This window comes from Acomys minous (assembly GCF_964271855.1).
Source record: "Acomys minous genome assembly, chromosome: 1".
NCBI lineage: Eukaryota > Metazoa > Chordata > Mammalia > Rodentia > Muridae > Acomys > Acomys minous.
Window position 1 is genome coordinate 14,606,606 of NC_140483.1, and position 25,954 is coordinate 14,632,559.

Here is a 25,954-nt window from a genome sequence, read left to right on the forward strand (position 1 = left end):
AGTTCAATTCCCAGCAACCACGTGGTGGCTCACAACCATCTATAATGTAATCTGATGCCCTCTTCTGACCTGCAGGTGTATACATAATAATAAAAAAATTGTATACATAATAATAAATAGCTTTTGAAAATATGAGACAAGTAGATAATTCAAAGTACAAGTAAAACTCAGTGGCAGAGCGGCTGGAGAGGTGGCTCAGTGATGAAAAGCATTGATTGAATTTGGTTCCCAGCACCCATGTCAGGTAGCTTATAAGCAGCTGTAATTTAAGGTCCAGGGTATCCAGCGCTGGCCTCTGGCCTCTGAGCACACCTGGGCCCATGTCCACATACCCCCCTCCCCAATACATATAACTAAAAATAAGATTAATCTAAAAATAAGCTATTTGACAGAACCAGATGTAAAAGAATGTCTCTGTAATTCCAGCATTCAAGGAGGCTGAGGCAGGAAGATTGAGAAGTCAAGGCCAGCTTCAGCTGCAGAAACTTGAAAACAACAACAAAAACTTGTGGTAGGAAAAATGCAATATTCAGACCTTGCAGGTAATGCTACAGTTAGTTCATTTTTAGGGTTTCCAGAGTAGCATGGGAAAAAGCTCTTCTTTGTCTTGACCTTCAACCCCATGTGTATTGGCTGGTTCTGTGTCGATTTGACACAAGCTAAAGTCATCAGAAAGGAAGGAGCCTCTGGAAAAAAACCTCCATGAGATCCAGTGTAAGGTTTTATTCTCAATTAGTAATGGGTGGGGGGCAGCCCCTTGTAAGTGGCGCCTTCCCTGGGTGGGTGGTCTTGGGTTCTATAAGAAAACAGGCTGAGCAAGCCATGGGAAGCACGCCAGTAAGCAGCACCCCTCCATGGCCTCTGCCTCAGCTCCTGCCTCCAAGATCCTGCCCTGTTTGAGTTCCTGTCCTGACTTTCTTTGGTGATGAACAGTGATGTGGAAGTGTAAGCTGAATAAACCCTTTCCTCCCCAGGTTGCTTTTTGATCATGATATTTTGTTGCAGTAATAGAAAGCCTGACTAGGACACCATGTTATCCTCAGGGAAACATTGCTCTATGAAGTAGCTAACGTGAGAGGGAAAAGGATACATTTTATGAATATGCTCCTGCATATAAGGTGACCCCTGCCACCACGGATGGCAGTTATCCACAGGAGAAGAAAGGTGATGCTGGCAGTTCATGCTGAGACGTGGGTCAAAGCACTTTATGACAACCTAAGATTCCCCAGAACTCATATCAAAAGCCTGGAGCCGGGCGTGGTGGCGCACACCTTTAATCCCAGCCCTCAGGAGGCAGAGGCAGGCAGATTGCTATGAGTTCGAGACCAGCCTGGTCTACAAAGCAAGTCCAGGACAGTCAAGGCTACACAGAGAAACCCTGTCTCGAACCCCCCACCCACCCAAAAGACTGACTGCCGTAGCTTGCATCTGTAATCCCAGCACTTCTACAGCAAGATGTGAGTCTGGAGAACACAGCTTAACAACAGAAACGACCAGAGAGACCCCCATGTCAAACAAAGTAGATGAGAACCAGCTCCCCAAAGTTGTCCTCTGATCTCCACATGCACACCACGGCATGTGCATGCCTACATACATGTGCACACATGCACAGTACACACACACACACACACACACACACACACACACACACACCATCAGTTTGTGGCTCATCACCATACACTCCCTCCTTATTGTTAAACATGAGAAATGTGCAGTTCCTCTTGTGAAAATGTGTTGCCATGAGGGTAAAGTGAGCCAGTCCATGGGAGACATTTGGAACTGCAGCTGTCGCCTAAGAACCTGCAAAAGTTCTGCATGAGTGCTAGTGTACATTCCATTAAAGCAGCAAACTGATGGCCTCTGCCGATATATGGCAAAGGAAAGTGTGACATGGTATTAAAATGATGAAATAAGAGATGAGCTTCCTATAGTGGTGCAGGCCTGCCTGTTATCCCAATATTCAGAAGGCTGAGACAAGAAGACGGCCACAGACTTAAGTCTAGCCTGGTCTACGGAGTGAGATTCCAGGCCAGACAGGGCTACATCTTAAAACCCTTATCTCAAAAGCTCAAAATAAAGAAAAGAGAAAGAAATGAAAAAAATAAAAAACAAAACAAACAAAAAACCAAACAAAAATTTAGATTACATTTGTTATTTGTTCGTTGGTTGTTTTGTTTTTGTTTTTGTTTTTTGAGATAAGGTTTCTCTGTGTAATAGCCCTGGCTGTCCTGGAACTCTCTTTGTAGACCAGGGTGGCCTCGAACTCAGAGATCCACCTGCCTCTGCCTCCTGCCCGGCCCACATTCCATTTGTATGAAACAAAATTAGGTAATTTACCATAGACTCAAGTATGATTAGAGTGAGTTAAACTAATCTTGTAGCCATGGTTCTCTGTAATGCTTGAGTTTTTACTGAGAAAACAGACGGAAAAACAACAACCTCGAAGTCTCTGCAGACTTGCAGGTAGGGCTTGATGGGAGAACTGCTGTCGCCTGGGTGTATGTGTTTCCCCTCTGGGCACTCAACACCCAGCAAGAAAACACGCCAGCGGTAATCAGTTAGAGGCCACTGCTGGGCCTTAGGCTGACACCTCAGGATGAGGCACCCTTTCTTTCTTCTTCCTTGGTGGGATGTTACCACAACCCCTAATCAGACATCAAGACTTGCAGCAGCCATCCAAGACCACTGAAGGACATAAGACTTCACGCCATGGGTACGAGAAAGAGTTGCAAAGGATACAGGTCTGAATAAGAAACTTTGGTAATGAATCAGCCAATACTGGAGCTGCCTGTGCTGGGAAAAACTGAGATGAGACATTTTCTGTATTGTTTGAGCCAACAGAGTTGCAATTTACCATTAGTAGCCAATTGGGAAACAGGAACTGCCTTCTGATGGAGGCCTGGTGGACCTATTCAGCCCTGGGCTAAAGTTGTGACAGGACCCTCACTGTGTCCCATCCTTGGGAAAGCTTAGTGGAGAGGAGGAAGAAGAGGCCCTGAAAACCCCATCCCAGTTACACAGGAGCCACGCTGGGGCCTAGGTACACATTACATCAAGGAGTTAGCAGCCACGGCCACAGAGTCCCCCACTCATGACCCTCTCCCAAGGATCTTCAGAAGCCTATAGACCACCAGCTCTGCCCTTTCTGGATTCATCCATTCTTTTAAAAAGTTGCCAAGAAAGTACAGGACATCCAACTACGCTGGAGTCTCAGGTAACTAACAAAAAAGCAGGTATGTCCCATACCAGAAACTTCCTCTACCCTCCAGGCTAGGGACAAAGACCTCTGCCACACATCAGACACAGAGATGCCTTCCCTGTGCAGTGACTGTCTGGGCTATCCTGGGTGTGTCTAGCCTGACCGTAGGAGGACAGTCAGTGTCTGAATGGCCTCTTGGGGTGTCTCTCATCGGTCTGGGAATGTCTGATGCGAATTTTATAGTAACAAACAAAAAGTGGCACAGCTCAAAATGTATGTGCAGGGAGGGCGTTACCATGGTCTTGAAAGGTCTGGAAACTATGAGGTAGGCTCTGGAAGAGCCCTGAGGGTAGAGTGGGGGAAAGGCACAGTGGCTCTTGACATTCATCCTTCCATGAGAGCTTGCAACAAACCAGATGCGATATAGACCCCATGGCCTGGTTGTCTGCTGTGAGACACCCATGACTCTAGAGCAAGGGTGGAACTCAACCGTGAGCAGAGGGTGATGCTTTCCACAACCGTCTATAGACTTACCTTATCTGTGGTCATGTTGTCCTCACAGCCTTTCTGCACCAGGCCATGTCACTCGGCATGATTCCCCTCGGGGCCAGGGACAATGTTTAACTTGCTTGGGTGCAGGCCTGTTCCTGTGCTTGCAAACAAGCCCTTAAATAAAGCTGACTGTGAGCTCGGAGCCTCATTTCCTGGAACTTTGCTTTATGGTTCCTGTCTTGCATCTCTAATTGGTTCTGCCCAGAGCCAACCCTAGCCCAGAACTGGGGACATAGTAAGTGTCTGCAAAGAAATAGCTCGTTGGCAGGAAGATTCATGACCAAGGAGCCACAGAATTGACTCACAGCCCGGTGACAGATGAATTTGTCTCCTCTCTTCGGACTGGGTAACTCTAAGGTTTGGGGGTGGAACTGGTCACAGTGACCTTCAAAAGGACAGAAAAGAGAGAAGACACGGAGTGCCTCTGATGTCAGCAGTAGCTTTAAGTGACTTCTTCCTTCCTATACGTAGGACAGGGGGCACCAGACAGAAGTTGCTGGCCAGAAGGAACCAAGCTGGGGCGACTGTAAAAAATTCAGAGCCCACGGCAAAGAGAAAGCAGCTCCTCACTGAGAAGCAGGAGAAAGTGCTAGGAGATGATCTGAAAGGTCAGCCGTCTCCTCCCGCTCACAGTTGACATTCCCTTTAGTTAACGCACAGTTAGTTTCTTATTTGCTGTTTGTCATGGTCTCCAACAGCACAGATCCTCACCGGACCCCCAAGCACAGAAAGCTCCTTGACTCAAGGTTTCCATAGAGCTCCTTTCCCACCAAGCAGCAGCTGGGGCCAGGTCTTTGCTACCCACCGACAATGAGAGGCTGACTGGTTCCCAGAGCCTTTGTACCTTCTTAACATCCAGATATGCTCGGTATTGGATCCGGACAGCATTAGAGGCTCAACCCTACTGAATTGCCTTCTTTGTGGCTCTGCCAGGTTAGCCGGTTAGCAAAGATGGCCACTAAACCCTACCTGGGTATACCGTGGCTCTGGCCCTGTTCCTCGTTGACCCCTTGTTCAGGCCCCTTTTTGAGTTCAAGGTGTCAGCAGAGACCAGAGGGAACAAGAGGGAAGTCGGGTTTCCCAGCCAAGGAGGCCCATGCTTTGTTGATGAGGCACAAACTTAGCTGGACAATTAAGACGTTTCTTAGAACAACTACAGGGCATCCATCCCCAAAGGTGAGTGTGGCTCCTGAAAGCATGGGGAACGGACAGTTTCATCACCACACAGCCAGGAAGGCCCTGCCCGAAGGAACGATGCTCGTTAAGATGCACAAAGAACAGACAAAGATGAAACAGACATGAGGATTCTCCAATTCACTGAGGATTAAAAACAGCTTTATCACTTAAAAACATTGGGCCAATGCCCTGAATAGGCATTTAAGCTATTTCATTGTTAGCCATTGTGTGTGGGGGGGTGTGTGTATGTGTACGAGTATGTGTGTGTGTGTGTGTGTGTATAAGTGTGTGTGTGGATGTGTGTGGCGAATGATTTGAAAGGGTTACTCAAGGGCCAAAGACACTAAGTGATCACACGAGCAGACCTACCTTACCCAAAATGTCAGTCGTGCTCTGTTTGGCAAAGCCACCCAAGGAAACTTCAGGTAAAGGGTGCTTAGCCATAACCTACCCGTCTGGCCCTCCCATCATTTTGTCATGGAGATGCCAAAGGCTGGGCAGAATTCTTTGGGAGTGCTGCCCACGCCCTTCTCAGGGTCCACTGCTCCAGCCACGAGCTGTCCGATGGGAGGGAGGTGTAATTCTCTCCCTCTCTCTCTCTCTCTCTCTCTCTCTCTCTTTCTCTCTCTCTCTCTCTCACACACACACACACACACACACACACACACACACACACACACACACACACGTGTTCTCCCTCTTCTCCAGCCAGCTCCACAGGGCTCTTCTGGAGGAAAGGTTTTTTCTGCCCATAGACTGCATTCCTGGTCTGGCCCCAAGCTCCAGGGGAGACTCAGGAAGCCTCCTCCTCAGCAGTGTGCAGCAAAAGCCAGAGGGTGGAAATGGAAACTTCACAAGGCAGAGGTAACCATGTGGTTTCATACATAGCACCTGTGACTTCCGGAAACCTCAGGGCCAGGGCAACAGCAGGCTTAACCAGCTCCCTCCCATCACGGTAAGGCTCACTAAGAAGACAACCCTTGCTCTCAGCCTGCCGCCATAGCCCCCCAGCAGCCTACGGCCTTCTCCAGGGCTTCCAGGACCCACCCAGGCCCACAGCCCTAATCTGAAGCAGAGTGGAGGGGAAGCAGGTGTGGCCAGCCACTCCTACAAGGCAGGCAACTGAAAAAGGCAAAGACAACCCAGGCTGTGTGTGTCTTCCTGCCAAGCTTCCTATGCTCAAACCTCCAGAGCCCAGACATTTGCAAACATGGTCTGCTGAGCTGTATGCAGTATGCACATCTCACAACCGAGAAAAATCAAGATGCAGAAGGCATGGCAGTCACGGGGCAGGGAAAACACACACACACACACACACACACACACACACACACACACCCGAGGGAGGAAGCTGTGCTTGGCCTGGTCCTACACTCCTCAGACTGTGCCTCACTCAAGCCCACCTGTCTGTTTTGAACTCTGAGCTTTTGGGCTCCTGCCAGCCCGTGGGTCCCTGCTCAGGGAAGTCTGTTCCAGGAAACGCCCCTGCCCTCTGGTGAGAAAAGAACAATTCGGGTCAGAGTATAGAAATGCCATCACTAAGTGTCCAATAGCATCTTATTTCAGAATAAATAGGTGACAATTTCACCAAACCTGCGTTACTGTAGTCTGATCTTCAGTTAACTTCACACCTCCTATACGTGCTCTAGAACCTCCCAAGATGGCATGTGGCAGTGTGGCTGGATGGCTTGTGGCAGCGTGTCAGGAGGGAGTAAGGATTTTCCCTCCCTCTCTTTTTACTGGTGAGTGCTAACTGTCCTGTCACCAATGCCATTCTTCACTGCTATGGCCACAGGTCACAGACCAAGCACTCTGCAAGCTCACTATAGCATTCAGGGGTTCACTGCTCCATCATGCCATACCCAGGGAAAAAGCTATAACATACATACAAAGTACATACTACATATAAATGCATACCCATATGCATACATATCCTCACATAGACACACATAAATGGCATGCTATACATATATAGACATATATACAAACATATATCTACATTCATATACACACACCCATACATACACACACGAGCTTACACAACACATGTATACAAACAGATACATATATACATATGTGCCCCATGTTTATAAGTTGCAAGCACACACACACACACATGCGCATATACAACCATTCTGGGTCTGATAAGACCCAGAAATGAGCAGGCCCTGAACCCAGCTGCTCTTCCCACCTCTGTGCTGTCCCCACCCCCAATCTCCAGACTGACTGTTTCTGTCTGGTTAGTGGGCGCCAGTGCCCACCCCAACCCCACACTTAATGTCCACTTCATGGTTCAGAAACGGAGTGGAATCAGGTTTGGAGTAAATGCTTGAGGAGGAGGGAAGTGGCAATCAACTGCTATTTTTATCTGTTATTCTAAGACCTCCATGCCCCTCTGTCAGGAATGACACGGACTTTGCTCTGGTCATAGGTTTCCGGTCCCATCCCATTTTAGATCCACAGCAGCCAGCTTCCTATCTCCTCACGCCAGGGCTTGGGGCAGAGCTGGGGCCTGAAGGAGCTTCTAGCAAGGAGAGGGGACTGTGTCTGGGTTTTCCCAGACTCATCTCAGGACTGGCTGTGGCATACCCGTGGAGCACAGCACCGTAAGGCTAGATTTACAGGGGATGCCATTCCCATGACATTGGGCTTAGGCTTTCAAGCTGCTCTTTCTACACATGAACAGTTAAAGGATGTGTCCTCATGTTCAGTTGGCTGCTAATGTCCTGGACCTGCCTCATCAAATAATCTACCACCCATAGGCTCTATTTTCAAAACAAATCAACCAAACAACAACAACAACAAAACACACCCCAAAGTTCCAGACATTCATTTTAACTCTCAAATGCTTCCAGTTCTTCTGGGCACATAGTAGGGCCCTATGCCCTGGCTCCTCAGTTTGGTGATGGCACGAGACTTGTTCGGCCAAGCGAATGTAAGCAGAAGCGATGCGTCGTGTCTCTGGGATGCAGCTTTACACCTCTGCGGGTAACCTGCCATGCCTGTTCCCTTTGTCGTGGCGCTGAGCATCATCAGTGCAAGAGCAGAGTAGGACAAGAGGGAGCCGACCCATCTCCTGGATCAGGTCTGTAGCATGGAAGGACGCTTTGTTGCTTTCAGGAACTTAATGGGAGGCTGCCCATTACTGCAACGCACTTATCTCATCCTGCCCTCCAGAAGGAATCGCATTGCCAAGAGAAGAAAACAAGAATGCAGCAATGGTGTGTGTGTGTGTGTGTGTGTGTGTGTGTGTGTGTGTGTGAAGAAGAGGCCAGAGCCAACTCCCTGTCACACATGCACACACTGTGCAAGCCTGCCTTGTCTTCTCGTGTTTGCATGACCAGGTCAATGCCTTCAAAATTCAAGCTAATCAGGGCCACCTCTGAAGACACTTCTCTTTCTCACAGCCTCGGACCGTGGTGGCGTCTGTCCTCCGTTTCCACCCGAAATCTGTACTTACATCTCTACAACACACTTAGGGAATGCATGCTCCTTTCTCTGGGAAAACCGGAGGAAGCAATGTTTATGAGAGGAAGCTTTACAATTGCGCCTCTTGACGAGGGCCACCAGCCCTGCAGAGCTACCTAGACACATATCTGAGTCTTTTGTTGTTGAGACAAGGACTCACTGTGCCACCCTCGCTGCTCATGGGCTCAAACAATCCTCCTGCTTCAGCCTCCTGAGTTGCTTGGATGTGACAGGTGAGTGCCATGGCACCCAGGCAAGAGCGCTGCCAAATATTCTACAGTGTCTCCCACAGCAGCAACAACAACAACAAATTAACTGTCCCAAAATGCCATTAGCGACAAGGTTGAAAGACTCAGCCCTAGAATGAGAATGTTTGAGGTCCCCCCCCCCAACTCCTGTATTGCTGCAATTTTAAGCATGTCACTTAGCTTCTCACGCACTACCCACTGTATAATAGGTGTCCGAGTATTGTAATGTGCCCTCGGCCACTGACACGCACAATCCCGTGTAGCTATTGCTAACTGCCAGTGTGCATTAAGTGTGGGCTGTGTAGCTCAAGGGTCAGTTCACTCATTTCATCACCTTCTGAAAGATAAAACCCTGTTGTGGAGGAGGGGAGGGGGGAGAACGCATATGCATGCATAATCTGTGCCGCTTTTGGTACATTTCTTACTTTAGTTCTGTGCAAAGGACAGGACCCGGTACAGCTTGGTTCGCAGAGTGCTTGTCTGGCACGCACAGGGATCCCCCCGGGGAGAGCAGAAGACAAACACACTCACCCATCTAGAAGAATTTGAGTTCACTGCAAATACCAAGGCCATCTAGAGGAAGGGATTTGAGTAAGAGTTTTTGCTAATAGCCAGCTGCGGTCTCAGGGCTAAATAAAACTCAACACAAACATTGAATTTTAATTTGAATCATCAATAAAGCAAGTGAGATTTTTAATTAAAAAAAAATCTGTTGGACAACACCAAACCATCTCCAGTTTCTCCAAATGTATCAAACCAGAAAAATACTCAAGGCAAGCCATCATGTGTCTCACGGCCCCTCCTCTCGGAGCTGGGTAGTTCCTGTGGACCTTTGGGAGAGCGTGGACGTCAGTGGGCATCTGCCTTTCTAGGACTATTTCTCCTTCCGAGGCTTTAAGGATCCGAGTGAGAACCCTTCACGCCCATATAGAAAACAATCCTTTCTTTGGAACAACTTAGCACAAACTCACCAAAGGAGATTTTTCAAGCCCTATACTAAGGAACAGACCACACACCTTTTCAGTCCTCGTGATTCGTTAGAATCCGGGCTGAGGCACTTGCTTGCTTTCACAGTCAAAAAATCCAGCGCACTACTGGCCAGACCGACAAGGCCAAACACATTTTGAGCACACACGGTGGCGTCCCCCCTGATTCCGGATGAAGACAAGCCCCCCAGCTGGAGCTCAGGCTGGCAAAGCCCCAAGAAGGAGGAACCCCGAAACCCGCCGCCACCTTTAAAGAGAATGACGTTAGTCACCAGCCGATGAGGCAAACACCTTTAAATTATATACTCATTTTCCATGACATTAAAATTAAAAAAGGAGAAGCGTTTCTAGAGCCTTTAACACAATTAAATCACAAAACTGAATCCAAAGAGCAGGCCTAAGCTGTAGAGACCAAAAGGCAAGGACCACTGGTAGAAGCCGGCTACCCCCAGAGCCGGGGGCACTGGTCCTCATCACGTGACATGGGCTTCAACCGGACCCACCCTGTCAGAGCAAGGGGGAAGGTTGGAGAAAGGGAGAAACCCTGTGTGCAACCTGACGGCCTGTGGGAGCAGGCTGGCATGGGGAAACACACTCAGGGTCTCTCCTTCCCTTCGATGTCTTATTTATTTTTATTGGAGGAGGGGCGGGGTATGTTTTGTTTTTCCAAAGAGACCCAGAGGGAGCCGAAGACAATGGTAGCAGTGAGGAGACAACTGGACATCTGCTTGTTTGTTTGCTTTTATTTTCAGGCCCAACAACCCACAGACAATTTTTCTTAAATACGGAACCTGAGTCAGCCTGGGAGGGGTCCCGTGGAGACAGGGTGGGACAGGACAGGACAGGACGGGACAGGATGGATTCGTGGGCTGGACTGCCACCCTGCCACCAAGAGTACCCAACCAATGGGCAGTGTTCTAGGTTGGACTGGAAGGTGGTAAGAGCAGAAAGGCCCCCTCACCTACCATTCCCTAGGAGGCAGAACTCACACTGGGGCCCAAGGCTTTGGACACACTGCCCTGTTCCCATAGCACTTCTGTGCAATTCTTCTTCCCCCAGTGCTAGAGCTGGAACCTAGGACCTCACACACAGTAGGCAAGCACTAAATCCCTCATCCTGTCATTAAAAAAAAAAAAGCCAGACCACTTAATAGAAGGATGCAGTAAGAACATAAAAGGGTGTTTACTACCAGGAGCCATTAGGTGTAAACAAATTAAAAGCACATTAGAAGTCTATGGATGTGGTAACTCTGTGGCAGAGCACCTGCCTGACACAATTGGGTCCTAAGTTCAATCCCCAACACCCCTAAATAAATAGATATTTACAAACAAAAGGGCAACCTTTATAAAGCCTCACTGTCCGAATGGCTCAATTTTAAAAGAGTAACAATGCCCAGTGCTGGCTATGATTGGAGACGATCCCATCACTCACACTCTTAAGAGAGTGTAAAATGAGATGACCATTCTGGAAGGCAGTCTAGCAGTTTCTTGAAATTAAATAAATAAGCCAGAAAAAAAAAAGAAAGAAAGAAAAAAGAAAAAAGAAAGAAAGAAAAAAAGAAAAAGAAAAAAATTAAAAAAAAAAAGCACACCTCAAACCTAAGTAAATACACATCTCCCATGGATAGGTTCCACCAACTTCAGGGCAGTTGTTGTGGAGAGAAATGAGTGCGTGCTTCCACAAAAGCACATTCACATGTTCATTTGATACAGTCTGACACTTCAAACTCAGGAATCCCCAAGAGGCCACCATCACTCCAACCAGACTGACTGTACCCCAGGACTGGTCACCCACAGTCCCGAATGGCCTCTGCAGTGCTCCCGTGGGGGCAAATGCTATGTTCCTTTGTCTTTAAGAAGAGTCGCAGTGTCCGTGGAGTTCAAGGTTCAGTCTGAGTAAGGAACCCCAAGGCAACCAGGTACGGAAGCTGGGGTCTCTATCCCCCGCCCCCCACCTCCACCCCGGAAATAAAGCATCCTCCTTTCTCTCACCCAGCCAAGAATAGTATCCTGATTTAGGTAAGGTCTGTAGGCAAGTAAGCTATCCTGATTGCCCTCAATTCCAGCTGAATTGCTAACGTGTTACCAGTCTCCAGCAGTGGTCATGCGGCTCACTCAAAAGGCCAGTGGCGTTGCCAGGGTCCCCTTGCTCCAGAATGCGGGGATGCTGCATTTGACACCCATCTGCCATCCCTGTCCTCTCCTTCTGCGGCAAGCAGAGTCCCTGGGGATAGGGCTACAGGATGGGTACCAGGGGGCACGACTGTCAGCTACTCTGAGCCTGGCTCTGGCTGAGCAGCTGGGAGAGCAGCCGGGAGTTACGATCTGCTCCGGCCATCTTTTTCTTCCCATCGCCTGGGGGGCTGCAAGGCAGCTTCCTTAGTTGGTCTTCCCCACAGTTACATCCACTGAATCCATATTATTAAACAAAGACACATTGATTTGGAAGGACAAGCCCTCTCTCAGTTCCACCTCCAGGAATAGAAAACTGATTCTGAACCAGACTCGAACGCTGCTGGGAGCGGCCACAAACACACACTGTCTTTCTTTCCTTAGGTGTAGTATTACCCGTGCGACAATCAGATCAGGGATCTTAACCATCTCCCAGCATTCCATCCATCTCTGACTGTAATCAATACACTTAAGACTAGGTCCTCTCAAAGCCCACGCCTCACCCCAAAGTAACTCTGGGCTCTCTTGCACAGAGCCCTGCCACCTTCCTTCGATCTCCAGCAGACTGCCTACAGACAACAGAGGAGATGCAGCAAGTGGGCTCAAACCCGAGCTATGAACTTGGAACTGGCAGTCTCCTCGACTAAAAGGAGGAAGGTGAAACATGCCTTACAAAAAAAAATCAAGCAAAAGCAATTTATGCAACGTGCCGATGCACTGTGCCAACATACAAAACCTACTCTAAAAACCACGGTTGCTATACTCTTTATCGTCAGTGTGCATACTAAGGCTGTTCAGCACTGCTAGTGGCTCATGACAAGTGGTTATTTCACACAGAATTTGCAGGAAAATTATGGCTCCTGGAGAGTTTCATAAGAAATACCACAAGTCCAAGTTGTCTCCATCCCATCTTTCCTAAAATATTTCCAGAATCAGAGGCACAGGTTCCCAAATTACAGTCAGAGGGGTCTCCAGCAATCTACCATGTGGACAACTCAAGGCACTGTCCCCTCAAGCTAGTCACTGAACCCCTAAGGTTCACCATCACTTAACTTCCAGAAGCTCCTCCTGTCTTCCCAAAGCACCTTGGCGTTCGAGGTTAACAGTGACAACCCAGGAGCTGTAGATCAGGCTAGAACATCAGCTAGAGTGTTTTTCCCTCAAGGCTGGGGGGTGAACCCAGAGTGTCCTACAGGCGAGGCAAGCGCGTTGCTATCGAGCCATATTCCAGCCCCAGCCTTAAGCAACTTGGTGTAGCTCCCCAGAGAAAACAGCAAGCTGCAGCAGGCAGGAGATGGCTTTCTGGGGAAAGCTGACTGCTAACGTACTGTGTGCAATGCCGCAAGGTAAACAGTATCCCAGACGCTGCTCCAGAAGGCTTTCACTTGAAATTAAAACTAATTACTGACCTGTAACAAGCTCTTTTACAGTCTTCTTCCTCCAGGACATCTGCCTCTCCATCCTGTCCACGACAGAAGGAACCTGGAGAGGTGCAGAGATGCCCGTGCAAGCTAGGCCCGAGACACACAGCGCCAAATGGGGAGTTCAGCACCTCCCGAACCGACAGGGCCTACTAGGCCTTTACAAGGTTCTCTGGACTGCCTAAGGGTTGGCGTCATAGGTGTCTGTATCACATCACAGCCAAGAAGGAAAGGAGCTGCTGTACCATGCACCCCAGCCATAGCAGAGGTACAGGGGAACCCACAACTGTGGGGTTGTCAGCCTGTGCTACTGGGATAGAACTTGTCACCATATTATTCAGGCCCCGAAGGGTCTTTGGGGGTCCCCCAGACCTGCCTGTGACTCAGAAGGGAGCTGGTAGCCTTCAGATTCGTCAGTTCTGCCCAGTCACCCAGCTGTATTTCCATCCCACTCCACCATCCTAGCCCATGGCTGATGGCAAAGAGCAACCCTGGAACTTAGGGAGTCCTGGGAGAGGCAGAGGTCAGAGGGTGGGGCCACACAGGCCACAGCTTCCTGGTGCCAAGTCTTTGTGAAATGTATAGGTGTCGGGCATCACTAGTCTCTAGTCAAAGAAAGCACCTGCAACTCAGAAGGACCCTGCTTCAAACATGTGACAAGGCCAATCTGCATACAACGCTCCAGGGATCCATACACACACATGCACATATGCAACACACACACACACACACACACACACACGTGCATGCACACACGCACCACGCACACACATCTCAGTCGTTTGTGTTCACAAGCCACTTGAAGACAGCAGAGGATTGGAGGGAGAGGAAGGAAGGGTGGACCTCCCACACCCCTAACTCTGGGCTTTCTGTGCAGTGTAACCTCAGCCACTTTCCATCTCCAAAACAGAATAAATAGGTTAGTCCCCAGAGCCAGTAACCAGACACCCTCTGCCAACAGCTGAAAACAGAGGATTGTTTGTAAGACGTCACGTTCTGAGTCCTAGTAACCAAACTCAGGGATCTCCTTGACGATGTAAATTCCATTGTCTAGTTTGTCCTGCACCTGAGACGAAAGGTCGTGATGCAGGACACTCTAAAGCACAGAAAGGGCTAGTGCTTGATCCCCAGGCCCACCCTGCATCATCTATGAGTCACATAGTCTTGTCTCAAGTCCCACGGGGAGGCCATTATCCTCCTGACAGGGGTGAGGAAACAGACTCAGACCCCCAATATCTCGGCAAAGTCTGAGACAGAGCAAGGGTGTGAATCCAGGCCTGGCTGGCTCAAGAGACTACTTTGCTTCTCTGCACCACAGAACCTGCCTGTTCCAGCACAGACCTTTTTATAAATCTCAGCATCAAGGCTCCTGAACCGCTTTATTTCTTAGACAAGGGAGAAGTGCTTACATTAGAAATATTCCCTGGGCGTCTTGCTTCACTTTCAAAGGAAAGAGGACAGTCAGTGGAGGTTGCAAGACCAGTACAAGAGGCTGAGGGCTGGCCCTCATGTACTGAGCATCTTGTGTTATTAGCAGATGGTCTGCTAGGCACTTCAAACATACACATGAGACTCAAGAATCTTAGCTGGGACTTGTCCATCCTATTTTGTGGAGGATGAAACTGAGGTATTGACAAGTTAAGCATCTCTCTGAGATCACACAGTAAGGGAGTGACAGTGCTTAGTTAACCCTGACTCAGAGACCGGCCTGTGTCCACAGTTAGGCTTCTTACCCAGTATCACTCAGCCCCAGTACCTCCCTCAGGTTTTGTGATATTTGTGGAATAGGACTCCCTCTATCCCTCCAGACTGTGTCCCTCTAAGCAACTGAGATCCGGTATGAGAAGCCCAGGACCCCACTGTGGCCTCCCAAGTATAAGATAACTGCCCAAGTCCCACATCGTCCCTTAGCTGAGTACCAGTTTCTGTGGAATTACACACACAGCCACTCCTGAGCTGGGAAGGTGGCTCTCTTCCATTCGGGCCTCACAGAGCCTTTTGAATCCTGGACAGCCTCTGCTTGAGACTTCCAACAGAGGCAGCGATCCATCAGCCCTTTACCCCACGCTCTGTACCCAATGGTGGCTGTCCAAACCCAACTCCTCCTCAACTCCCTGCTCCACATCACATACCGAACTTCCTGAGTTGCACACGCCCACACCGAGTCATTATTTATTAACTCATACTTCATGAGCGTGCTTGGCCAATGGCAATACGACTTGTTCGTGAGTTTTGCAAATTACGCACATGTCTGTTGTCATCACCATATTTCAGAGGGTAGAGCTGCAAGGACAGAGGCAGCATCAACAAGCCACTCTCTTCAGCAGGTACCAGCAGGCAGGAGCGCCATGTAAATGCCAGCTATTTTGGGCAGCCACTGAAAAGGAGACCCATCTCCATGAGAAGAGATGCAGAAGTTGCCAGATACAACCCAAGGCTTAACAATACAGAAGTGGTACCCAGCACGGGTGGGTACAACTTATACTAGGTGGTCCATGAAAACTCAAGCCATGCTTATAATCGCAGCATTCAAGAGGCAGAGGCAGAGGCAAGAGGATCTTTGAGTTCAAGGCTAGCCTGGTCTATAGAATGAATTCCAGGACAGCCTGGGCTACACAGGAAAAACCCTGCCTTGAAAAACCAAGAGGAAAACTCAAGCTTCAAGCCTGAATTTCTCTCAGTTTTCAGACCATACCTGAGTCAACCAACACAAGGCTGGGACGTGGGTTGCTACCATCAAGCACCCTCAGATCCTAAATAGGGTGCAGCCCCACCTCATCCATCCGGTCCTGCCCTGAAAATGGGAGACCCCTGCTTTGTGACATCACACCTGCTACATACAGCCTCCTGCTGTGCCCACTGATGAGCAGACCGTAGCATGAGGGGGCATCGTATCCTGATGATTCTGGCCAGGATGGCCACTCAGGCAGAAGGAGACTTTAGTCTAGCTGAAGAGGAAATGGGGTGTCACCCAGACTGTCTTCCCGTTCCATATTCCTTGCTCTCTGCTCTGCCCGTGTCAGGACCCGCCCTGCTGTAGACACAATGATCATCTGTAAGCAGCCTTGCAAGTTCTCATTAAGCAACGCCTCTCACTGGCTTAGTGCTCGCCCCGCCCATCCCTCTTTTAAGACAGCTTTTAAAAGTACTGTCACAGTCCTCAAACTTAAAACTAACTTAGGAAGGAAAGACTATATGCTCTCCTGGAAGCCAGGAGCCACTAGCATCCTCAGTTTGCTAAACCAGTCCTAGGTACACTCAGAAAAGTTCTTAGAAGACCGCCAGCAGGGGCCTTCCAAATTGCCTGAATAAGCGAGATAGCACTAGGAAGTGGTTCCTACAGTGAAGCGAGGAGGAGGAGGAGGAGGAGGAGGAGGAGGAGGAGGAGGAGGAGGAGAAGCAGGCGTGCTATGGTTCACACCTGTAATCCCAGCACTTAAGCGGAGGAGGAAGGAGGAGCAGGCTACAAGATGACACCTCAAAAACAAACAGGCAAACAAAGCCAAGGAGAAGGGAATGGTTCGGCCACCTCCTACAGATGAAGTTCTCATAAGTCACACTGTGCAAGTACCTCTAAAGGACTTTGTAACCATTTCTCAAACACTAACAGTGCCCTCCGGTCCTTCCCGCTTTAACACATAGCCACCAGTGTGTGCTCCCGGCCCTCAGCTCTGTGACCTGTGGTCTCAGGATTATTTGACCCTGACAAAATCTCCCTGCCATTTCTTAAGCCACTGGCAGGGAGTTCGATTTTCCATTTGGCATTGTTAAGAGATTAAACTGTGTAAGTCACTGTAGCACACAGCCTTTCTCCAGCTTCCTGCTACCAGATTCAGGTGAGATAAGGATTACAGAAGTGATACTCCCACGTCCCCTTCCACCCGGGGCCAGCACCCTGTCCCCACCGCTGGGGAGGCCTGTGTTACTAAATCTGCCTCTTAGATGGCTGGCTCATGAGAAGCCAGCACTCACGTGTGCATCAGCAGGGGATTAGACAAACACCAGCTCCCACAGAACTGGGGAAGAGACACTGAGAGGAGATGCTGCCCAATTATACATTTCACAACCCCGGTCATCAATCGCCATAGCAAGGAGAAAAACAAATTGAACTGAGCCTGGAAAGAATGTGAGCAGAAAGGGGGGGGGGGTCACTTGCTGGGAGCTGCTTGACACGGGGTGGGGGATGGGAAAGGGAGGAGGAGGGGGGTGCGGGTGGGGACGGCGGTGATGGTGAAGTGACCTCCTCTGTGGTTGCCCAGGTCCCAAGAGAGACTGCAGATTGAGTGGGGTAGATAGCTAGGCACCAGGCAATCGGCTCACGGCCCTCTATACCCACACACCCACACACTCACATGCACACCCACACACTCACATGCACACCCACACACTCACATGCACACCCACACACTCACATGCACACCCACACACTCACATGCACACCCACACACTCACATGCACACCCACACACTCACATGCACACCCACACACTCACATGCACACCCACCCTCCCACTCCTCACCCCCACCCGGCACTGAAGCAGGCTGACATTCCCCACTGGTGGGCAAAAATGTCAAGCGCTAGCCGTATGCGGTGCAGTGCAGCTTCCTGGATAACAGTACAATCATTTATTTATTCTGATTAAACGGGTTAGAGGAAGAGAGGGGCAGGATGTACGGAACTCTTTAGGATAGTTAATGAGAGGAAACTACACTCAAAAGCCCAAAGCTAAGGGCAAGAGCGCCTCGTGTATGTCCCCTCCATGATGCCTTAGGACCAACTTTATAAAGTAAGCAAGGGGAGTGACTTTCCAGGAGGACCAGCCCCCTGCATTGCATCAACCAGTATCTTCTCTAGGTTAGGCCAACCCTAATCTTGGTCAGAGGTCAGAGGTCAGTGAAAGTATCTCCACAACTGCGCCTGTCATTCTGTATCATTTCATTTTTCCTTTCTATCCAAATCTTCCCGCAAAAGTAAGATGGAAGATTAATAGGCTAGCAGCAAGCTTCGCGAGCTTCCAGGAGGGTGATGACAGTTAACCTCCACCACCCAGCATGCCTGAACCAGTTCCTACTCACTCCGAGATGAGGAAATACAAACAGAGCCTCCTCCCACCCTAGATGAAATCATACACAAGAGTGGGCAGTAACCAGGCCTCACCAGCGCAGGCCATACATGGGGCCTATAATCATGGCTATCCCGGAGGGTGACATAAGACAGTCCCAAACTCAAGGCCTGCCTGGGCTATAAGGTGAGTCCAAAGCCAGCCTGGGCAACTTAGTGAGACTTCACCTCAACATTTTTTAAAAAGCACTTTGAAGGTCTGCAGTCCCAGGCCTGCAGTTAAGTGCTTGCCTAGCACGCTCAACGCCCTAAATCCCCTTCCTGGCACCAAAGAGATTGGCTCTGCCGCCACTCTCCTGCAGAGCTCCTTTTTGGCTATTTATAAAGCTTCCTTTTCTTTCATTTTTCTGTACATATTTATGCGTACATTTTCCCATGGGTTCCGGGTATTAAACTCAGGGAGGCAGGTTTGCATTGTTGGGGGGCAAGGACCTTTACTTGCTGAGCCATCACACTAATCCCTTCCTTCCTTCCTTCCCTTCTTTCTTTCAAGTTATGTTGGCTAGTATCCTGAAGAGAGACCTTTTGTTGAGTGGGGTTCTATCACATGATATCAAATTAATATAGTGTCCAAAAAAAAAATCTCAATAAGGGGAAAAGAAATGTATTTCTGACCAAGAATTCTTCTTAGAACTATTGTGAAGCATGTCAGCATGTTGCTGACTAAGGAAATGAGTAGCCTAAACTAGTCCTTGCTGCATAAACCCTGGGAGTTCCTACCTTTAAATAGGAAATGCCAGGGGAGTCTCCCCTGAGTGACCTTCTACACAAATGTGTCAAGCCGACCTGGGTCCCTGACACCCATGTGGAGCAGGTGCATCTGTAGACCAGGCTCTATAACCCTTCTCTTTTGAGGCCAAACCATAAAAGAAGTTCTCAAGCCTGCGTATGGGTATTAGGGACTGAGGTGGACACTAAGACCAGCTTTATCATAAGTGGCCAGTGAAGCCACACTGAGGGACACCAACTGTGCAGTGGCTGGGGGATTCCAGGCTTTGGGAAACAAATTCGGCTGCAGCCTCTCAGGCGGAGGCAAATCACTCTGTATGACTGTGCTGGGTTAAAAATTGGACAGCGAGGCCTCGGAGATGTGACAGAGACTTTCTTCCACAGAACCTAGGGTTTCCCCTGCCTTTCCAGTGCTTACAATCCTCCAATAGTGCTGTCACTTATTTACCGAGACACTACTCTGTGACACTGCCTGAGGCACTTTATCAACACCGTTGCATGAAACTCTCAGCGCTGGTTCTCCGATCCTTTACTGACCATGTATGGTCCAGGCCTTCTAAGCCCAAATCTAGCTTGCTTATCCTTGAAGCATCAGGATCAGGGAGGTCAGCAATGAACCTGCCTCCGCTGTGCTTATTTGCCCTTCATGACTTTTTAGGACTTCAACACTTCTCCTGTGGCTAGATAATATTAGACACCCTTTTCTCTCCCTCCCTCCCTCATTTGACAAGTATTTTATTTTTTCATGTTATTTTATTATAGTTGCTGTACGCATGTGTGTAATGCGTATGAGCATGCATGTGTGGCACAGCATGTGTGTGGAGGCCAGATGACAACTGTGTATAGTCACCTTTCTCCTTCTACCTTTATGAAGAAGGTTCCAGAAATTGAACTCAGGTCGTCAGGTTTGCACAGAAGTGCCTTACCTACTGAGCCATCTCAATGACTCTTAACAAATATTTTAAAAGCACAGTTGGGTCTTCAAAGGTGAGTAAGGAAGCCACCCACTCAAGAAGCAACAGGAGGGGCTGGAGAGATGGCTCAGCGGTTAAGAGCACTGTCTGGTCTTCCAGAGGACCTGAGCTCAATTCCCAGCAACCACATAGTGGCTCACAACTATCTATACTGGGATCTGGTGCCCTCTTTTGGCCTGCAGGTGTACATGCCGATAGAGCACTCATTTGCCTAAAATAAATAAATAAATCTTAAAAAAAAAAAAAAAAGAGGCCACAGGAGAAGAATGTGAACACGGAGTCGTATGACAACATTAAACATGTGCCAACTGTGCTGCTGTTTCTGTAAGATGTGACCATCGGGGGAAAAAGAATTCTGTAGCTTCCCGACTGTACAGTGTTCTGGACACGTAGACAGTGCTCATCATGGAACCAGGAGAAAACATTTTGCTGTGTTTTAAAAAATGATATCACACATGCTTATGTGTCTTGTCTTCCAGGCAAGGGGACTCAAGCTGCCCTTAAACTAATAGCTCACCTGGAAATGGGTTAGAGCTACTGTGTCCCCCAGGGAGACAGGATGGAGGAGGAAGGCTCAGGGAAGACATGACAAATAGGACATCAGCTTGACCCTGTGACAGAGCTGCTCCGGCCAAGGCTGACGGTTGGGACCTTGAGACCAAGATAGCTGAATCTTCCAGACCTCCAAGATGGCCGTCCACAGTCAGAGGGACACCCACTATGGTTCTTAAGGAAACGCTGAGTGCTCTGCTCATCCTGTCGAAACCACCTGTAGAACCATCATTAGTTGGCTCAGTGAGTTAAGAGTATATGACCATGCAACACTCTCAAGGTCCTTTAAAATCCCAAAGGGGCATGTGGCACTCTAGCAAACTTTTCAAAAAACCAAAGTGTTTAATGGTTGGTAGGAAGCAAAGTTCATGAACAATGAGTCGCAACACACACACACACACACACACCACATACATACACACATACCACCCCCCCACAACACACACACACACACCATAACACACACAAACACACATACACACACATACACACACACACACCCCACACATACATACACACATACCACCCCCCCACAACACACACACACACACACACACACAGACACCACACATACATACACATTTACCACCCCCCCACACAACACACACACACCATACTACACACACATACCATAACATACACACACACACCACACACATACATACACACATACCACCCCCCCCACACAACACACACACACACCATACTACACACACATACCATAACATACATACACACACACACACACACACGCCACACATACATACACACATACCACCCCCTCACAACACACACACACACACACACACACACACACACACACACGCGTGCACACGCACACACTGTATTTGTCATGGAGCCTAGAGCACTATCTTTAATGTCAAGCTGTCTGTCTGCTCCTAGCCAAACCCATAGATTCCGCCAATTGATAACTCCACCACAGTATAATTTATTTATTTACTTATTTTTGAGATAGGGATTTGCTATACAGTCCAGGCTGACTGCACACTGGGAATCCTTCAGTACCAGCCTGGGTGGGGGTGTGCTGAGATTACAGGCACACACCATCACACCTGGCTTCACAAGGTAATTTAGAAGAATTCCTGAGTTAATTCTGAATCACCTGTTGATTATCTGAAACTATAGAGCTTTCCCCACAAGATTAAATTCTCTCCATTAAATTCTTTAAAAAAAAAAATCTACCTTTAGGTGGCTTAGTTGGAACCAGACAAAATCAAACAAGCCTAAACAATGTTATCAATACTCCTGGTAATTTAAATAAACTATATAAAATGAATCTAATCTGTAACAACATTCAGCAAGCATGTGCCAACAAAGTCGGGAAGGCAGCTTGGTAGCAAATTCAGCTCTTGGGAATAGAGCTCTGAGAATGATTTACTCCATACTTGAAATCCACTTCTCTACAGTCAAAAGCTAGCAGGCTTGCTATTTTCTTATTTAAAACCTAAAGGCAAGGCATGCCTCCAAATGTATCTTTGCAGAGCTTAAACTGTTCTCATTAAAAGTAATGTTGAGACTCCACCTTTCTTCCTCCATATCTATTTACTGGTTGATGGCTTTCATCGCCGATAAGACAAACGCTTTTAAGGGATATGTTGATTCTGTGTCAGCCAAGCCTCAGTTTCCAAACTTACACATTGGGGGGGCGGGGACAAAGGTTATTATCTGTAGCCAGAACACATCCATTGGGGTTAATGCTCTGGCATCCTATCAGCACAGTCCCTAAGCACTGAGCGATTACTATGAAAACCTCCGGCATGGTGCCGATGCTTTGATCTCATGGTGTTTTGGTTGGTTGGTTGGTTGGTGTTTGTTTAATGTGAATTTACAAACAGCCAATCTTCTGGTAAAGGGAGGGAACTGAGACAGGGCCGTCGATCAACTGGCTTCAATAAAAGCACACTTTTAAAGGTGCCTGGTTTGGACCTTGGTACCAAGGTCCATGCCGAAGGATCCTGGTCACACTCCCAGACATTCTGCTGCATGCTTCACACCGCCACATTTGGGGCTGAGTGTCTATAATTAAGCATTTGCAGAAGACTGGAATAAGATGGACCTTTTAGCTGGGCGTGGTGGGGCACGCCTTTAATCTCAGCACTCAGGGAGGCAGAGGCAGGCGCATCTCCGTGAGTTCAAGCCATCTTGGTCTACAAGAGTCCAGGACAGTGAAGGCTACAAGAGAGAAACTCTGTCTCAAAAAACAAAACAAAACAAAACATGGGCCCCCTTGAATCACCCTCGAATTATGCACAAGGGAGGAAGAGAAAATGGTACTAGAGAGCCAGGGTCCCCCCAGTGTGTGCTCTAGGTCCTGATGCCTTGAAGCTTGGTTTCGTTATCAGAATAATGCCCAGAGTTTCAGATAAATGACTCCAAGGCCTCTAGATCTAGAAGTCCCTGTGGGGGGGGGGAGGGGGGGCAGGGGGTACGGGGGGAGCGCCCATCTTCAGTTGGGAGTGCTTGCTGCTTTTGCAGGCCTGGAGTGCCTTTCTCAATATCCAGGGCTCCAGGGCTCCCACACACTCCCCTGACCTCTGGAAGCACTTCCACACACTTGTGTTTACACACACACATGCACACATACACAAACGAAAAGAAAATAAACCTTTTTAAAAGTTTCCACTTCAAAGTGCTCGGCACTAGGTAATCAAACAAAAACACCACACACACACACACACACACACACACACACACACCCATCTCAAACAGGTTACATTTTGCTATGTGTACAGGTTTGTTTTTCACTAAAAAGAAACAAAGCTACTTTAATAACTCCCTCAAAATAAAGATCAAAGAAACAAAATTCCAATGGCCTTTAAAAGTAGTAAACACCAAAACCCAGAGGTTCTCTGGTATTTTACTTCCTTATATAGCCTACAGGTACTAGACCACTGTTTCTGGATAAAAAAAAATATATATATATATATATATATATACTTTTTTACATTTTGATTTATGAATTTTTGCATGTATGCATGCATGCATGTGTTTGTGCATGTGTACGCATATGTGTGTGTGTGTACCTGGTGTGTGTGTGTGTGTGTGTGTGTGTGTGTGTGTGTGTGTGTACCTGGTGTGTGTGTGTGTGTGTGTGTGTGTGTAGCTGTGCCTGCCATAGACAACTTGCAGGACTCAGTTCTCTCCTTCTACCATGTAGCTTCAGGGTACTGAACCCAGGTCATCAGCCTGGTAGCAAGCACCTTTACCTGCTGAGCCAAATTGCTGGACCCTTGTTTCATTTTTGTACACACACATTATTGATAGTAAAATTCTGGAACAAATCAGTCCAATCAATTTTATAAGGTAAGATGCTTCTTATTATAATATCATGCTCTCTACCTGGAATCTCAATGCCCCAGACTCGTGAATAGAATGATATGGGAAGATCAGAAAATAAATCATTTCTGCTACGGGAAAAAAGAGAGAGAGAGAGAGAGAGAGAGAGAGAGAGAGAGAGAGAGAGAGAGAGAGAGAGCCGCACCCTTGCTCAGTGCCATTTGGTTCTGTTCAGATCTCAGGAAACAGGAAGTGTGAACGGTCCTGAATCGAAGCTGCTGCAGACAGATGGATGATAGTTACCTCCAAGCAAAGCCCAAGTGTGTGATCCTTAAGACGTAGATGTGATGTCACACCCCTGCCTGTACACTCAGTCCCACATGAGTCAAAGTGGCCGAGGAGGGCATGTGGGAAGGCGGGGCAGTGGTGAAAATCCTTTGGGTCTAGTTTTGGTCTGAGGGCCAGGGTTGGTTACGTGAGCATGTCATTTCAAACCTACATGTTTGAGTGAATGGGTGTGAGTGTGGGCGGGAGTTGAGTGTGAGCATGTGTAGGCATGTGTTAGTGCATGTGAGCAATGTGAAGGTGAGGGTGAGCATGAGTGAGCACGTGTGAGGGAAAGTGGGCAAGTGTGAACGTGCCCGGATGTAGTGTAGCAGTGCTGTGCACATAAGCAAGTTCAGGAAGACCTCCGATGGGTGTTGAAGAAGCACAAGCAAGGCCACTTAGGACAGCCCACGGGCCTCCCAGGTTAATCAAGACGTCTTGCCTTCTGCAGACAAAATAGCAGTCTCAAGTAATGAGTGACTTCTGACCCACTGAGCACATGGTTTGGTGTTCCAGATACGCTTCCCCATCACAATTAGTCTAAGAAGAGACATCTGTTCATAGCACAAGCTCTCAACCAAAACACAAAAGTCCCCAGGATCCCATAATTTCCAGTTGGTTACCCATACTCCTCTGAGCCCAATATGTGCATGCACACATATTCTATTCTCTCTCTCTCTCTCTCTCTCTCTCTCTCTCTCTCTCTCTCTGCCTCACATGTTTCAGAAAGCAAGGCTGGCAGGGGATTCCTTTTTCCCTGACTCCAAGCTGTGGTTCTCTAAAGAAACCTGTTCAATGGTGGGAGGCAGAGTGGGTCAGCATCTCACCTCCGCCTCTGGGCCTCTTGCCTAACTTGAAAACCCCAGTTACCTCCCTGGTTACTCATTTGGTTTTACTCTGACAAAGAGGGGAAAAGAAGTTTACCTGCCATTATTATCTCCCCTTGAACTCATTCCCAGACAAGACTTTGTTTTCAAACATGGATGTATCGGGCTGTTTTGATAAGCAGCAGGTAAGAGCTCCTCAGCTACCACAAGAAAGGGCTGAGTGGAAAATGGGTAACAACACAAAGCTATTTGGGCGTGCCAGCTGTGCCTCAGGGGTTTCAAAGCAAATGGGAGAAGCGGGAAGGAAGACCCTCTCTTACTAGCAACTGCTGAGCAGAGGGCAGAGAGATTGGGCCTCGCCTTCAAAGAGAAGCATTTTCCATCTACCCTGAGATCACCATCCCCACCAGGCAGACTGCCTGCCCACAGGTGATTCGCTGGTGCCTGGCAGCAGGTGCAAGATGCCCGGAGCCCTGTCCTGGCCACAGAACGACAGGCTGATTAGGACTCTACTTTGCATTCACATCTGCCTCTAAATCATCAGCAGAAAGCAGAGTTTCGGGGGGTGGGGGGGTGGGGAAGTTGCTGATCTTCAAAACTAGACCATGATTTCTGAAGCGGAAGCTGAAAAGAATCGTGTTTTTAAGAGTCCAAAATTTCTTAGTAAAGCACGGTGAGCCAAACTGTAACGCACCCACCAAGGATAGAGAACGTTATTGGGGTTACAAATGGGTGGAATCTCACATTCAAGACGAAACCAGAAGAAGGCTACCCACTAAAACACCAGGCGGCTTTCCCCCACAAGTTAGCCCGACAACCCCTCGCATGCCAGGCAAGGAAATTCCCTCATCCTCCCTTGGAGAGGCAAGAGAAAGGCTGTACCATTTTAGAAGTGCCAGCTTCAAC

General features: G+C 48.4%; 1 protein-coding gene across 2 annotated transcripts in view; it reads right to left on the bottom strand.

The window, feature by feature from the left end:
• The window catches only part of ITPKB (inositol-trisphosphate 3-kinase B), an 89,075-nt gene that overhangs the window by 58,313 nt on the left and 4,808 nt on the right, over positions 1 to 25,954 (bottom strand). The window lies entirely within an intron of this gene.